At 51.4% G+C, this 16,366-nt stretch overlaps 1 long non-coding RNA gene across 1 annotated transcript in view; it reads left to right on the forward strand.

Moving 5' to 3' along the window:
- Positions 1-15,928, forward strand: part of LOC146808460 (uncharacterized) — a 147,755-nt gene extending 131,827 nt beyond the window's left edge. Inside the window, exon 3 of the long non-coding RNA XR_014967991.1 lies at positions 15,720-15,928. This is a non-coding gene — a long non-coding RNA (uncharacterized LOC146808460). The remainder of the gene's footprint in view (positions 1-15,719) is intronic.
- Positions 15,929-16,366: the final 438 nt, after the last annotated feature.

Consider the following 16,366-nt stretch of genomic DNA (forward strand, 5'->3'; position numbering starts at 1 on the left):
GGGGCCCTGGGGGGGGTGGAGGTCGGGCGCTGAGGTCTTGCATCGGGGAAGCCTACAACACGGGGTGGAGAGGGGGGTCTACACTTACCTAAGATGGTGACGTGGGCCACATGGAACGTGAAAGGCCTGAACTCACCCCAGAAGAGGCAGCAGGTCTTGAAGTACATCGTGGATAGGCAGGTCAAGGTAGTTGCGCTGCAGGAAACGCACCTTACAAGGGAGGACGTGGGTAGACTCAAGCATAGGGCTTTCCCACAGATCTTTCACTCGGCGGCCGCCACCAAACATAATGGTGTGGCGATATTGTTCCACAGCTCGATGCCCTTCCAGGTAGTGGACTCACAGAGAGATAAGGAGGGGAGATGGCTCATGCTCAAGGGGCGGCTTCAGGGCCAACTGTGTACCATCGCGGTCGTATATGCCCCGAACACGGGACAGGCGGTGTTCACAGCTCGCATGTTGGGGTCCCTGGGCGGGTTTGCGGAGGGCCCCATCGTTCTGTTAGGGGACTTTAATTGCCTGTGGGACGGTGCCCTAGACGGTTCTCACGTGGCGGGGGCGAGATCCTCAGTATTCTCCAAACGAGTCAAGGACCGTTTCGATTCCCTTGGGCTGCGGGATGGTTGGCGGGCTCTTCATGAGACGGCAAAAGACTACACTTTCTACTCCCATGTTCACCGAACCTACACTAGAATAGACTACATCTTCATTAGTCAGGCATTAGTGGGGAAGGCGACGGGGGCGCAGATTCTCCCCATTTCGGTCTCAGATCACGGGATGGTCTTGTTGGAGCTCCAGTGGGGGGAGCGGAGTCGTGGCAGATGGTACTTCCCGGGGGCCCTCCTGCGCGACCAAGTGCGGAGAGTGGAACTGACCGAGGCCATAGGGGAATACTTTCAGAACAACCCACCTACCGACACCTCACATCAAAATACATGGGACGCTTTCAAGGCGGTGATGAGGGGCAAATGTATCCAATTGCAGGCGTCGTTGCGGCGTCAACAAGCGATGGAACGGGAAACACTGGAGGAGGAACTCAGGGGGTTGGAGGTTAGGCACAAAGATAAACCCACTCGCGATCTGCAGCGGCAACTCACGGCAGTGAGGGGCAAATTGCGGGCGATTTATAGCGCCAGGGCAGAATATACCTTACTGAGGCTGCGCCGCGCGGGGTATGAACAGGGGGACAAGGTGGGCTCTCAGTTGGCACGAAAGCTCCGCATTCAGCGGGCAAAATCCTATGTGGGAGGCATCCGGGTGGGGCCAGACCGAGTCACGCACGAGGAGGAGGCGAAGACCAGAGCCTTTAGGGATTTCTATAGTGAGCTGTATGGGGGGAATCCGCTGGCGCAAGACGCGCAAACGGCTTATCTCGATGGGGTGGAATGCCCCCAGCTGTCGGCGCTGGATCGGGACAGGCTGGATGAACCGATCTCCGTGGAGGAGGTGCGCAGCGCCATAAAGCGTCTCAAGCTCCACAAGGCACCTGGGCCCGACGGCTATACCGCCCACTTTTATAAACACTTTGTAGACGAGCTCGCCCCACATCTGACGGCTCTGTTTCGGGCGGTGGCGAAGGAGGCGAGAGTGTCCAACTCAATGGCAGAGGCGGTGATTACGGTCCTACCTAAACAGGGCAAGGACCCGCTGGTGTGTGCTTCATACCGCCCCATAGCACTTCTGAATTTAGACGCTAAGCTGTACTCCATGATCCTAGCTAGCCGCTTGGACGACCTGCTGCCCCGATTGATCCATCCGGATCAGTCGGGCTTCATTAAAGGGCGTCAGACGCACGATAATATACGGCGTACCATCCACCTTATCGAGAAATCATCCAGATTCAAGATTCCAGCGGTGCTAGTGGGTTTGGACGCTGAAAAAGCGTTCGATCGCGTAGACTGGCCATTCCTCTTCTTAACCCTGCGAAAATTTGGATTCGGGGACGCTTTCATGGAGATGGTGCGAGCCAACTACAGCCTTCCCTCAGCGAGAGTGGTGGTCAATGGGACAACCTCCGCGCCCTTCCAGCTAGCTAGAGGTACCAGACAGGGGTGCCCGCTGTCCCCACTGCTTTTCGCCCTCAGCATAGAGCCACTAGCCATCCGGGTGAGGGAGAATGCTTCCATTCAAGGGATCCGATTTGGAGGGGAGGACCACAAAATCTCCCTCTTCGCGGATGATATTCTGCTGACTCTGGGGGAGCCGCATGTCTCTCTGCCCGCGGTGCAGGAGGAATTGAGAGACTTTGAGAGAGTGGCAGGGTTCAAGGTCAACATGACCAAATCCTACATACTCAATCTCACACTCTCGAGAGCGGAGGTGGCCTCGCTCAAGTCCCAGACGGCGCTCTCCTGGGCCCAACACTCACTACAATATCTAGGGGTGCAGCTGACACCGACGGTTTCGGGACTATATGGGGCCAACTACGCCTCAGTATTGCCACACTTGCGGCAGGAGTTGCGGCGGTGGACGCCCTTATACATATCTTGGCTAGGGCGCATCAACGCGGTAAAGATGATGGTACTGCCCCGGTTCCTTTACTTGTTTCAAGCCTTGCCGATCCCGCTGGAGAAGGCATTCCTTCCGCAGCTGAAGACATTGATCACTCAGTTTGTATGGCAGGGCGGGAGGGCCAGGCTCCCTTTCACGGTGCTTCGGAAGCGCAGGGCGGATGGAGGAATGGGGCTGCCGGACTTTGAGCTATACTATCAGGCGGCCCAATTGCGGGTCGTGCTGGAATGGACGGTGCGGGAATCGGAGAAGCATTGGCTTCATATGGACCGTGCGATAGCCGGCAGGTCCATTTGGGACCTGCTGTGGAAACCAAGGGGAGATAGACCGCCGAATACATATCTTAGCACGCCAACGCGCACTACATTGGAGGTTTGGGATAGAGTCACGCGGAGGGAGGGATGGACGACATTCCCTTCACCTTACACCCCGATACACTTTAACCCAGCCTTCGCCCCAGCCAGAGAGGAGGGTCCCTTTGATGGGTGGCGAGAGGGAGGGTGTCTAAAGCTGGCGGATCTATTCGATAAGGGGGAGTTCCGCTCGTTCCAGGACTGTAAGAGTGAATTTGGGGTTCCCAACAGTGAGCAGTTCCACTATCTGCAGCTCAAGCACTGGGCCACGGCGCCGCCGTACAGGGAGGCGGGCTGCCGGAGCCTTACGGAGGTGGAGAAACTGGTATTATCACGGGCGGGCTCAATGAAGGGGGCGATTTCGTCTCTCTATGAGATATTGCTGACTACACTACACACACCCAGGGCCAGGCATATGGACTTCTGGGAGCGTCTCCTGGGGAGGGAGGTTACTGAGGAGGAGTGGAGGGGCCTGTGGCGGGACATTCCTAGGCATAACCTGTCGGTAGGCTTGAGGGAAGCTCACTACAAGACCATCTTCGACTGGTACCTATACCCCACTAAATTGGCCAGGATCTTCCCGGGGACCTCTGCACTCTGCTGGCGGGGATGCGGTCTCCTCGGGGATTTCAAACATATCTGGTGGGACTGCCCTAGTATCCAACCTTTCTGGGCGGAAATTTTAGCACAGATTAAAGAGATTTTGGGCTTTGAACCGCCCGGGGACCTTGCTCATGTCATCCTGGGCCTTCGGGGAGAGGACTGGGAGGGGGTGTCCAGGGGGGATAAAGCCATATGGTGGCTCTGCGTGGGGGCAGCTAAACTCACGGTGGCAGCGGCATGGAAGAAACAGGCTGCTCCCGCTCTGTCCCTGTGGCATGCCCGCCTGTGGCGCTTGCTTTCGATGGAGCGCTTGGCGCTGTGCTTTAGGGATGATCCCACGGCCTTTGAGGAGTCTTGGGGTTCGTTACTGACCTTTTTGTCCAGGGGCCTCCCGTCAGCCGTCATCCCGCCCGCGTGGCGGAGGATGCGTCTCTTCCGGACTTGGCTCTCCACAGACTGAAGCGGTCTCTTCTTCTTTGTCTTTTCGGACGCTATGCAGCAGCCTATGGGGGGGGGGGCGGTGGGAGGGGGGTAATGGGGGGGGTGGGGGGTGGGCGGGGTCCCGGAGGAGTCTGAGGAGGGGTTCCTCTGGGTCGCACACGGAGCATCTGTACCACCTATGGGGAATTTTGTAGAGCCCTAGGGCCGGGGGAATCCCGAAAGTTGTTTGTTATGGTATGCCTATGCATGTGCACTGCAACTGTTGTTCTGAAAATCAATAAAAAACGATTGCTATAAAAAAAAGCTATGGGGCCAATACCATGTTTAGAATATACTTCATAAGTGGAAGTTCCGGGCGGAGGAATTGGACAAGAGTCCTCCAGTCGGGAAGCCCTATCGCGATTACAACAAAACCATCTTCCAAACTTACTGAAACCAGGCATCGCTACCACAATAGTTTCTGTACAAACTCCAAGGGGTTAATTAGTCACTTTATCGTACACAAACTGCGCTCCCCCCTCGGTTTCGGCTTTTGCAAAAGTCGAACAAAGACAAAACAAAGACAAAGGAGTGGCCACTATACTTAACTTAACCAGATGTTTCCTTACACCAACAGAGGTCCGTCTGATGTCTCGCAATACCAAGTACCAAGGGAGCCAAAGCGTGGCCGCAGTCAGGGCAGCAGGTCTTTGCAGCCGTTGGAAGGGAGAAGCCACACGGTAAAAACCTTTGGTCCACTTACGACATGCAGGGGTCGATCATGTGGTGCGCGTCCTCCGGAATTTCCTTGCGGGGCTCCTCACGATCCTCGGGCTGAACCCACGACCTCTGAAGCGGCCTCACAGAGGGCACCAATTGAAGAACCGGGCTCATTAAGCCCAGCGGCGCAGGGTACTTCTGAAATCTTCTGAGTTCGCCTTCCAAATTACAGAGACACGGAACACTCTGTTTGCATAGGAACTTCAATTTATTAGCTGCAGCTAGGTACAGTTGTCCTAGAAGTACATCAGTGGTAGGTTCTCAGGAGACTGCCACTTCAATCCGTGGCTCACAGTCTTTTGTAGCGCTTGAATCCCCTACAGCAACACCCCCCTCAATGTGCAATAAAAATACAAATCATCCACAAGAAAACATTCTTTGTACAAGATACAGGATAATGGGTAATAGAAATTCCTTCCCTAAGGTCGTGTTCTCTACCCGACCCTATAGGTCAGGTGGCATGGGCATTCCTTGGTTAAATTAATTTACGACAGGACGGGTTTGCGTGTTGCAGATGGTGAATTCGTAAAATAATTGGAGAGGCCGAGAACGGTCACCAAGGGTCAATAGATGGTTATCTGGGGGATTAGTTGCTTTGAGCCGGTCTAAGAATGCACTTCGCTCAGGGAGATAGAAAAGGTTGTGTAATATGTTACAGTATGAAGTTTGTAAAGAAACTCTACGAAGGTTGTTGGTGCCTGAGTGAGGGCAACAGCGTAATGGTGTCAATGAAGAATATGGGGCCGAATTTAAATTTCCTCACCACACCGGCTGTTTTGAACATGCAGGCCCTCACAGGTTGGCTTTCGCACTGGGCGCTGCTAGATGTGTGGCGTAGCCTACATCCGGATGCCCGTATCTACTCTTACTACTCCGCAGTCCACGACCTCCATGTGCGATTAGACAGGGTGGTGGGCTCCCAAACACTGATCCCGCTGGTTGAAAATGCTGAGTATCTGGGGCGGACGCATTCTGACCACAATCCCCTGAATCTGCGGCTGAATTGGGATCCCAGACGTCTACATGGCGTCTCCAACCGGCCGCGCTAGAACGTCTGGACTTTAGAGCATTCCTGGGGACGGCTGTACTAGAGTAAATTGAACTAAATGATGGGACGGCAAGTAACGCACTGGTGGAGTGAGATGCCCACAAAACGGCCATGAGGGGCCACTGCCTTGGTGCAACGTGAAACATACGTAAACATCTGGCACTGTCACTCACCCGCATCGAATCGCAATTACTCAAATATGAGCGGGACGGCGATGGCGGAGGCCGCCACTCCGCTCATCTGGCTTGTCTCCGGGTGCAACATGCAGACCTCATGGAGCGCCTGCGTTGCCACAATTACGCGGCACGCACTCATGCCAAGGCCGACAGGGAGGGTCGCTTATTGGCTTGGCTGCTCAAGCAAGAAAATGCCCGCGCTCCGATCGGAGCCATACGCACACCCGAGGGGCCCGCTAGTATATATGCAATGTGAGATACATCAGGTGATGTCCGACCATTATGCGCAATTGTACCGCTCCGCGGGACACTGCTCCGGGCCCGAGCTGGACAGTTTCCTGGAAGCTGCCCGCCTGCCCACGGCTCCCATGGAATACATAGAGTTGCAAGATGGCCCCCTCACCCTGGAGGAAATTGGAGAGGCGATCGGCTCCATGTCCACTGGGAGGGCGACGGGCCGGATGGCCTCCCTGCTGAATACTATATGGCTTATCGGGAGTCTCTTGTGCTGAAATTGCACGCCCTTTACTCCACAGCTCTCGAGGAGCACATCTTACCCCCTTCAATGCCCGAGGCCTACCTGGTGTCCCTGCTCAAGCCAAACAGGGATCCCGCGAGCCTGGGATCATACCGGGCCCTGGTTCTGCTTAACGTGGATTATAAAATATTCGCCAAGGTACTGGCGGAGCGCCTGGCGCCGGTAGTACCTAAGCTGGTACACAGCGACCAGAACGGCTTTGTGCCCAAGCGCAGTACCTCACTGAACTTGTGGCGGTTCTTTCGGGTGGCATCGGATAGTGTACAAAGGTGGCCCAGGGCGGGGTGTCTTGTACTGGACCTTGAAAAAGCCTTTGACTGTCTGGAGTGTAGATATCTCGTGGCGGTGCTGACGCGCTACGAACTGGGCCCGGGATTTCTTCAGATGGTTGCACTCTTGTACAGGAGCCCCACAGTGAGGGTGAAAACTGGGCCCTACATCTCTGCTGCAATACCAATTTGTAGGGGTACCAGGCAGGGGTGCCCACTTTCACCACTCCTGTTTGCGCTGGCATTCGAGACCCTAGCAGCGACATTGCGTACGACACTCGGAGACGGTAGCCCCTCAGGTGTCGCTGTACGCAGATGATCTCATGGTGTTCGTCAGAGATGTGGGTAATATCCCAGCCAATCTAGAGCGCATGCTGCTCGACTTCGCCGCTCTCTCGGGCCTCAGGGTGAACGCCACTAAGTCCTGCCTTTATGCATTTGGCGGGGATACCCCGTACCCGGGCTATATCCTGGATGGCGTGCGTGTGCAGTGGAAAGCGGACACTTTCCGATATTTAGGAGTTCAGATATCTCATCAGCCGGTGGATCTCATTGAGGGCAACCTAGGCAGGGCAGTAACAGCGATAAAGTCCCAGATGCGTTTTTGAGGGACACTACCACTCCCGGTTACAGGCAGGGTAGCCTTATCCAAGATGGTGATCCTCCCCCGTCTCCTGTACTACTTTGCCAATCTGCCAATATATGTCCCGGCGGCCTTCATCATCACACTCACGCAGTCGCTTCGTGACTTCATCTGGGGTAATGCGCGTCATAGGATGGCTCTGCCCAAGCTGTACCTGCCCACCGACCAGGGAGGTCTGGCTGCGCCGTGCTTCGAGCATTATTATCTGGCAGCACAGCTGCAATTGATAGCCCGCTGGCTAGCAGGCAGAGGCCTTGACGACACTGCAACCACGGCACCTCTCCTATCTCTAGCTGACATCACCAAACTATTTCATCCCGCAGCGAGGGCCTCAATGCCGACACCACTTCTCATGGTAGTGGCCTACAAATGCTACTGCCGCAGTCTCTACCTTACTATAACCCTGATACCCTACACTCCGGCCATACCACCGGAGGGTTCCCCCAGCGGGCTGGGGCGCTCACCGCTCCTGCAGTGGTGGAATGGCACGAAGTGGACATACAGACCCTGGGCGACCTCTATCGGGATGGCACCCTCATGACGTTTGAGTGCCTAGTCGAAGAGGTGGGCCTGCCACCTGGGCAATTCCTCAGACATCGCTCCCTGATCGCGACATTGACCGCTAGATGGAGGGACATGAAGGAGGAACCGAGCCAATACCTCACCCTGCAATATCTCCATGTAATGGGAAGGGGCAGACACTTGATTCGGTGGTTTGCGACCTCCCTACGCATGCATGCAGCGATCAGCCTGGAACCGCTCCGCCGCAAATCGGAGGCGGACCTAACAAGGCCACTAGATAAGGAATGGGGCAAGATGCTACAGAGTCCAACACGCATACCTTGAAACATGTGGTTCCGCCAAATACAGTTGTTTATACTTCATAGGGCATACTTCACGCACGAAATGATTAACAGATACTTTCATCGTACTGACGCGGTTTGCCCTTGCTGCGCGGAGCTAGGAGCCAGGCTTGTACACATGGAGCTAGGAGCCGGGCATGTACACATGCTGTGGAGTTGCTGCAAGGTACGCCCATACTGGGAGTCAATACATGGGGCGCTACATACATGCACAGGCCGTACCATACCACTTGAGTGGCCCGTTTACCTACTGCATCTCTTCCACAAAACGTCATCTACGAAAATCACCTCCCGCTTCCTCGACTTGGGGCTGGTGGTGGCTAAGCGGCTCCTCACTAAACGCTGGAAGGCGCCGGACCCGCCGCTCCCACGGGCATGGTGGTACTTGCTCCAGGCGTGGGCCAAGGCGGAAGGCATAGCTCTCCTGAGAGAGGAAACATTGGGACTCTGGAAGACGCCTATTACAACACAATGGAGCTACTCAAAGACATTGCCGATGCACTGTGTGTGTGGTAACCTATCTAAACGCTCTTATTGTTTTTATGTACAATCCAGTTTTTAATCTTTTAAACTGTGAGCACTTTGTTCCACTGACCTGTGCATTCGGAGCAAAAGCCGCGTTTTCCTCATCACTCGCCCCGGTCCACCCCGGCTGTGTGCCATTGTGTGGAGGGCAGGCCGGGCTAAACCCCACAGAATTTCACTTCCGGTTTGAGGAGGCAGGACTTCTTACACGGGACTCCTCATGAGACCGATGTGCACGCCAGCGCAGCGAGATACTCAAAGAGATTGCCGATGCACTGTGTGTGTGGTAACCTATCAAAACGCTCTTATTGTTTTTATGCACAATTCAGTTTTTAATCTTTTAAACTGTGAGCACTTTGTTCTACTGACCTGTGCATTCTGAGCAAAAACCGCGTTTTCCTCATCACCCGCCCCGGTCCACCCCGGCTGTGTGCCGTTGTGTGGAGGGCAGGGGTAAACCCCACATAATTTCACTTCCGGTTTGAGGAGGCTGGACTTCTTACCCGGGACTCCTCATAAGAACGATGTGCACGAGAGCGCGCAGCGGACATGTGCAGCGGGCGCGCCATTGGCGCGCCAAAGGCAAGCCCGTCTGTGCCCGTCCGCGCACGACCGAGCCCAGAGACCAAAATCCCTGGTCCAAACGGCAGGATCATATTTTCAGCTGAGGAACTACGTAGACTAGAGAGGCCAAGCGACACTCTATGCAAACACACCATAATCGCAGACAGAGAAATGAAATGCAACCACTGTAAAATGATCCTAACGCCCAAATCAAACAAGAAGACAGAAGGAAAGCTACACCTAGCACTACTGAACTGCAGGTCGCTAGCTAAACATAAATTTGAGATCCATGACTTACTAAGAGAGCGAGAATTGGATGTTCTTTTCCTGACCGAGACATGGCTTAACGAAGGCTCCACCCCTGACACTTTGGACACCATCCCTAATGAATATATGATAACACGGCAGGACCGAGAAGGTCAAAGAGGCGGCGGTATTGCTATAATTCACACATCCATACTTAAATGCACAACTAAAAGAGCAGACATTGAAAATTGCGAGGCATTTTTCTTTTCTTTAGCAGCCACGGAGGATAATACCATAGCCGGCTTTCTGATATACCGCCCGCCAGGACCACTAGCACAATTTATTACGAGTCTAGAAGAGGAACTAATACACCCAGCCCTTCGTCACAAGAATTTCCTGGTTCTAGGAGACTTAAACATACACTTCGATAACAAACTAAATCAAGATGCTAACTCAATATGTAGGGACCTACTGATACATAACCTAGTACAGAAAGTGGAGACACCCACGCACCAAGGGGGACATACCTTGGATCCAATTTTCTCAAACATCACGGAGACAGAGGTAGATACACCATGGCCAATTCCCTGATCAGATCATCATTTAATCCAGTTTACGATACCCTCTCACAGCGAAAGATCAGAGCAACAGACCAAGAAAATTTGAAACTAGGAAATTGAGTAATTTTAACTCTACCTCCTTTACCCGTGAACTATTAGGAAATAGACCCTTACTAGATATAGATAGCAACAGAGCCAATAACCAACTAGAAACATGGATTACACATGCACTCGATAGGACAGCACCTTGGAGTTCCAGGACCCCAAGGAGACAAAAAGAAACTGCCCCCTGGTTTAATGTGGAGCTAAAGACAGCCAAAAAGACCTGTAAAAGGCTTGAGAGAGTATGGAGGAAGGACTACTGTAGTAGAGCCAAGGAATACTACAAAAAGGAATTAAAACAATATCATGCATTAATCAAAAAAGCCAGATGTACCTTTTACACAGAAAGAATTGAAGGGGCTAGGAACTCATCTAAAGAAATGTTCACCATACTAAAGTCCCTCAGAACACACGAAACTAAAGATGATTCTACCATATCTGCAGAGAGCTGCAACAGGGTAGCAGAATTCTTCGCAAAAAAAGGTGACCAAAATATACGACACCTTCCCGGTAGAAGCAAGACAAGGTACAGGGCTTGCCTTTGGAAGCCATACCATGTTTACGGGAGTAATGCTAGAGGCCTTTAAGATCCCAGAAAAGGAGGAGCTTACAGCCATAGCAAAAGGAATCAAATCCGGCTCCCCTCGGGATCCGACCTGACCGGAAATAATAATGGAGGGCGCCAAGGCGATTATGCCATACATATCGGGGCTTATCTCTAGATCATTCCAAAATGGCACTGTCCCTACCAAATGGAAACAAGCCATTGTTAAGCCTCTTAAAAAAATAACATCACTAGACCAAGCCATACTGGAAAACCTCCGCCCTATCTCATTACTGCCACTGCGACGATTGCAGAGAAAGCAATAAATAAACAGTTGGTAGAACACATAGATAGGAATGAACTACTCCATCCGTCCCAATCAGGCTTCAGAAGGGCTCACTCCACCGAGTCAGCATTACTTATGGCCTCTGAAACCCTGAGAATACATGCAGACGAGGGACACAGCCGCACTGATCCTTCTCGACCTCAGTGCTGTGTTCGATACCATCTCTCATAAACTTCTCCTCCATAGGCTAGAGACGTGCGGTGTGAGGCATATGGCTCTAAGCTGGCTGACATTGTTTCTCTCCTCACGAAGCTTCCAAGTCTCACAGAAAATGTACACATCGGATATCATTCCTCTACCCCAGGGGGTACCACAGGGATCGATTCTAAGTCCCATTTTATTTAATATTTATGTGGGACCACTGGCTGAGAGCGTAGAGAAACATAAGGTGTCAATTGTATCTTATGCGGACGACACACAGCTTATTGTTCTGCTATCACAGAACAAGGACCAAGCTGCTTCACGGTTCTCTGACTGCCTAAAAGAGGTAGCCCATTGGATGTCCAATCACTGCCTCAAACTAAACGGAGCTGATTGTTGGTAAGAAGCTATCAATCTGGTCTACCGCGTGGTGGCCGAACTGTTTGGGCCAACTACCGACCCCTAAAACAGAAGTAAAAAATCTAGGGGTTTGGTTTGATTCTGAACTGACTTTTGAGAGCCAAATCCGTAAGGTGGCCGGGAAATGCTACTCTGCTATGAAAACTTTGCGAAAGGTCTTAGATCTCCTGCCTTCCAATGCCAGGAAAACCATCGCACACTCAATAATAACCTCTCAACTGGACTATGGTAATGTACTATATCTAGGCACTACAAAGAGAGGTTTATCCAAATTACAGAAAGTACAGAATGCGGCGGCACGTCTGGTTCTTGGCCTGCCAAGAAGAACCAACACTAAACAAATCTTGACAGCACTCCACTGGATCATGTTTAAGGCAATGTGCCACTGCCATCGCATCCTATTAAAAAAAAGCCCTAGATATCTGTTACCCCTAATTACGAGATACATACCAGGATGTAGCCTGAGATCACTAGAGAAGGACCTAGTGACGGTACCAAGAGTTGTCAGAGCGAGAATGGGGGAGCGCTCCTTCAGGTACCGAGCTGCAAAATGTTGGAATAGTCTTCCGTTGGAATTAAGAAGAGAGCCATGTGAAAGAAGATTTCGCAAGCTACTAAAGCCCTGGCTATTTGTACATGACCATGGTCAATGCACTTACATAGCAGCCGGACTTGCAGGCAATCAGCCACCCTCTCCAGAGATATCTCTAGCGCGGGGACACACCGTTGGTGTAACCAAGCGCTCAATAAATGTATAAATAAATAAATAAATAAAATGGGAAGGTCTCTTACAGGCCTTGACACAGATTGGGGAGGACACTGCGGAGCGACAATCCATTCAGTGGGGTGGGACCTTCCTGGAGATTGCTGAGTAGGCTAATGTGGATCGTTTGCCTGCCACGTAGTTGGCTGTGTACTATCTGATACTTGGAGTGGGCGTCGTCGGGCTGTTGATGTGGTAATGCCCAGCCGGGGGATGTCGGGGGAAGGGGGGCGGAGGCAGTGGGGAAATACGGCGGTATGTAAATTTGCATGTTCTGTTTTTTACTATCTGTATAAGTACGTATCCTGAAGACTCTGCGTAGACTCTATGCATCATACCACTGGACCTATACTACCAAAGCATGATGCCGGGTACCGTATCATGGTTCGTATTGTCACCACATTGTCACTGACCCCTCTATATGTCGGGTGGGGGGGTTCCCCTGATTCATGGTACTGCTCATTTGTTTTTGTCTAATGCTTTGTGGTATGGTCGATGTTCATCGATGATTACTGCCTGTTTGTAAACTGTAAATTCTGCAAAACAATAAAAGCAGATTTAACAACAAAAAAAAATGGAGGGCATCCATCTGTTTCGAGACCTCCTCCAACCAGACGATTGGATGGTTCGCCTCGACTTGAAGGACGCGTACTTGGTGGTACCTATCTTTCCTCCCCACATTCGCTTCCTGCAGTTTATGTGGAAAGACCGAGTGTTCAAATTCGTTTCCCTCCCCTTCGGTCTGTCGTCGGCCCCTTGGTGCTTTACCAAGGTGCTAAAGCCAGTGATAGAAACGCTATGGGCCAGAGGGTTTCGCCTCATTATTTACTTGGACGACCTTCTACTCCTAGAACAATGTCCAGTCAAGCTCTTGCAGAAGTTTGGGGTTTAGTATCAATACCAAGAAGTCGAGCCTGACCCCGTCCAAGCAGCTAACTTTTCTGGGGTTTGTAGTGGACTCAATATCCCATACTCTGAGCCTTCCAGCTTGCAAGATCTCCAAGATCCGCAGAGAGCTTTGTCGGATGCTTGCACGCCAGTCCACCTCGCTCCACCAAGTGGCGCGTCTAGTGAGCTTATTGAGCTCCTCCATTCAGGTGATTTTCCCAGGCCCGCTCCATTACAGAGCGCTGCAACGCCTGAAAGCTTCCCATCTTCGCAGAGGCCTCCAGTATTCGGATAAAGTTCCATTGACAGACGAAGTTCACATGGAGATGACATGGGGGCTTGGAGCAAGAGAGCCATTTTCGGCTCCGAACCAGACTTGGTAATCGAGTCCGATGCCAGCAAGTCAGGCTTGGGGGCTCGCTGTGGGGCCTCCTTTACCAGAGGAAAGTGGTCCGCAGATGAAGAACGGCTCCACATAACTGCTTAGAATTGATGGCGGGGTCCTTCGCAATACAATGCTGGACAAAGGACAGAGCAGCTTGCAGTGTGCTCCTAAAGATGGACAACGTATCGGCCGTCCGATACATCCATCACTTAGTGGGAACGAAATCCAAAGCATTGGCGGACGTAGCCAAGGATTTTTGGACCTTCTGTCTGTCCCACAACATTTCCGTGACGGCGGAGTATCTCCTGGGGGAGTCCAATGTCATGGCGGATTGGTGCTCCAGGAGTTGGTCAGACATGAGCCTCTGGCAGCTGCATTCTCTGACGTTTCAGCGCCTTCACGACTGCTGGGGTCCCTTTTCAGTGGACCTCTTTGTGTCCCAGTTAGACCACCAACTTCCGCGCTTCTTCAGCTGGAAGCCGGATCCCCTCGCAACAGCAACGGATGCTTTCCTTCAGGATTGGTCCAAAGAAGAGGGGTATGCTTTTCCCCCGTTTGCCATGATATTGTGGCTGACGACCCAGGTCAGACGGCAAAAAGCAAGGTTGGTCTTAATCACCCCTTATTGGAGGTCTCAAGTGTGGTCTCCAGTTCTTCTGGATCTTTCTTGGGATTCTCCAATCCTTCTACCCCCAGATCCTTTTCTCCTGAATGATCTTTAGGGCAATCCCCATCCTCTAGTCCAGCAAGGCCGGATGCCCTTGATGGCATGGCGTATTTCGGGCATTGTTGGAGAATCTCTGGCAGAGGCTCAAACGTTGGTGGAAGCAGCCTGGGCAGACAATACTAGCAGACACTACAAATCGGCTTGGTCCAGGTGGGTCCGTTGGTATGTTAGGGGCGGTCACGATCCCTTGGAGTGCGGAGTGGAGACCATCATGAATTTCTTAGCCTCGCTGGCCACGCAGGGCTTGGCATACCGCATGGTCAACTCTTACAGATCAGCGATTTCAGCCGGGCACCTTCCGGTGGAAGGAAACCTGGTGGGGGAACATCCTATGATATGCAAACTGTTGCGCGGTATCCATCTTTCACTTCCTGCGGAGCCAAGATACTCCGCTTTGTGGGATGTTAATAAAGTTCTGCACTTGTTTCAGTCATGGCAACCTAATAAATACCTCTCCCGCAAGGAGCTTTCTGCTAAGTTAGCCATGCTTCTCTGTTTGGTATCTTGTTGACGTGTGTCGGACGTTAGAGCATTGGACATTACTAGCTGGGTCTTTACTCCAAAGGCAGTTACAATTCATACAACGCGCATGACTAAGTCTGATTCCAGGGTTATATTCTACCCAGCTTTCAACAAGGCCCCTAAATTGTGCGTAGTTTGATGCCTCAAAGAATATGAGAACATGACAGAAGAGCCTCGCCCACCGGGACTTCTCATTTCCATAAGGAAGCCTTTCAAAGCTGTTTCCCCACCAACAATTGCTCGTTGGACCAGATGGGTGATGCAAGAGGCGGGCATTAACGTCTCGCAGTTTGGAGCACACTCAGTAAGAGCAGCAATGGCTTCTAAAGCTTTTACGTTAGGCGCCAGATTGGAGGACATTCTTAACGCTGCAGATTGGTCTTCCGACTCGATGTTTAAAAGGTTTTATTTTAAACCAGTCATAAGTATGGCGTCCTTGGTGGTGGATAAGCTTTGAATGAGAATAATCCTCGCCTCCGGTCCTGCCATAGAATGAAAAATATCCCAGTAACCATAACGGAAAGTTTCAATTCTATTAAGGACTCGGAGGCGAGGATTATAACCCGCCCATGGCTCAAAAAGAGACCTGAACCCAAATGTATGGAGGTATTCACATCAATCTACCTTGGTTATGGTTGTGCCCTCGACGTATGGGATAAGTATAGTTCTTTGAAGTCTCTATGTTGACTTTTATATCCAATGATTTAGATATGTGCTATGTACTTGGTGTGCTTCGCACAGTTCGAGGAATGGTTTCATTGGTTTCATTTGGCTTCTCCTAGGGCCTGAAGGTTCCAAAACGGACTAGACTTCTTTGGTGTCCGTCTGGTCACAGTCAAGAAAGAGGAAGGTTAAAGGCAGCAGCACGACCTCATGGACCAGGAGCGCCTCTGATTGGAAGGCTGGGAGTGCCTTATGAACTACAACAATGTTGGGACTTGTAGTTTTTTTGTGGAATGTTGAAGTGCTGAGTTATGGAAATAAAGAAAGATTGAGCATAATCCTCACCTCCGTGTCCTTAATAGAATTGAAACTTTCCAACATGGTTACTAAGACATTTTTCATTTGTACCAATACCAAGCCACTTCTGCAACATTTACGAGACAAGTTAACACCAAACCGTTGCATGGATCACTTTCATCCAACAACACAAAGGGCTAATCTTTACGTTTGTCTTGAAAAAGCACATTCCTCCTTCTTCTGCGCAAATAGCTGCCTATCAAGAGCTCTATTTTCTTGTCATGTTTTAGCAGCCGAAGGCTGAATTAGACATGTGACCTTCTGCTAATCAATAAAAACACAGGCGCATACTAAAAGTTTCTCAACATTAGGTTCACAGAGAGTGCAGGCCAGTATAATGTAAAAGATTAAAGGAGGTGTGAATAAATGGCAAATTACATATATGTTAACGCATACTTGACACTCCATG

This window comes from Triturus cristatus, chromosome 8 (assembly GCF_964204655.1).
Source record: "Triturus cristatus chromosome 8, aTriCri1.1, whole genome shotgun sequence".
NCBI classification, from domain to species: Eukaryota; Metazoa; Chordata; class Amphibia; order Caudata; family Salamandridae; genus Triturus; species Triturus cristatus.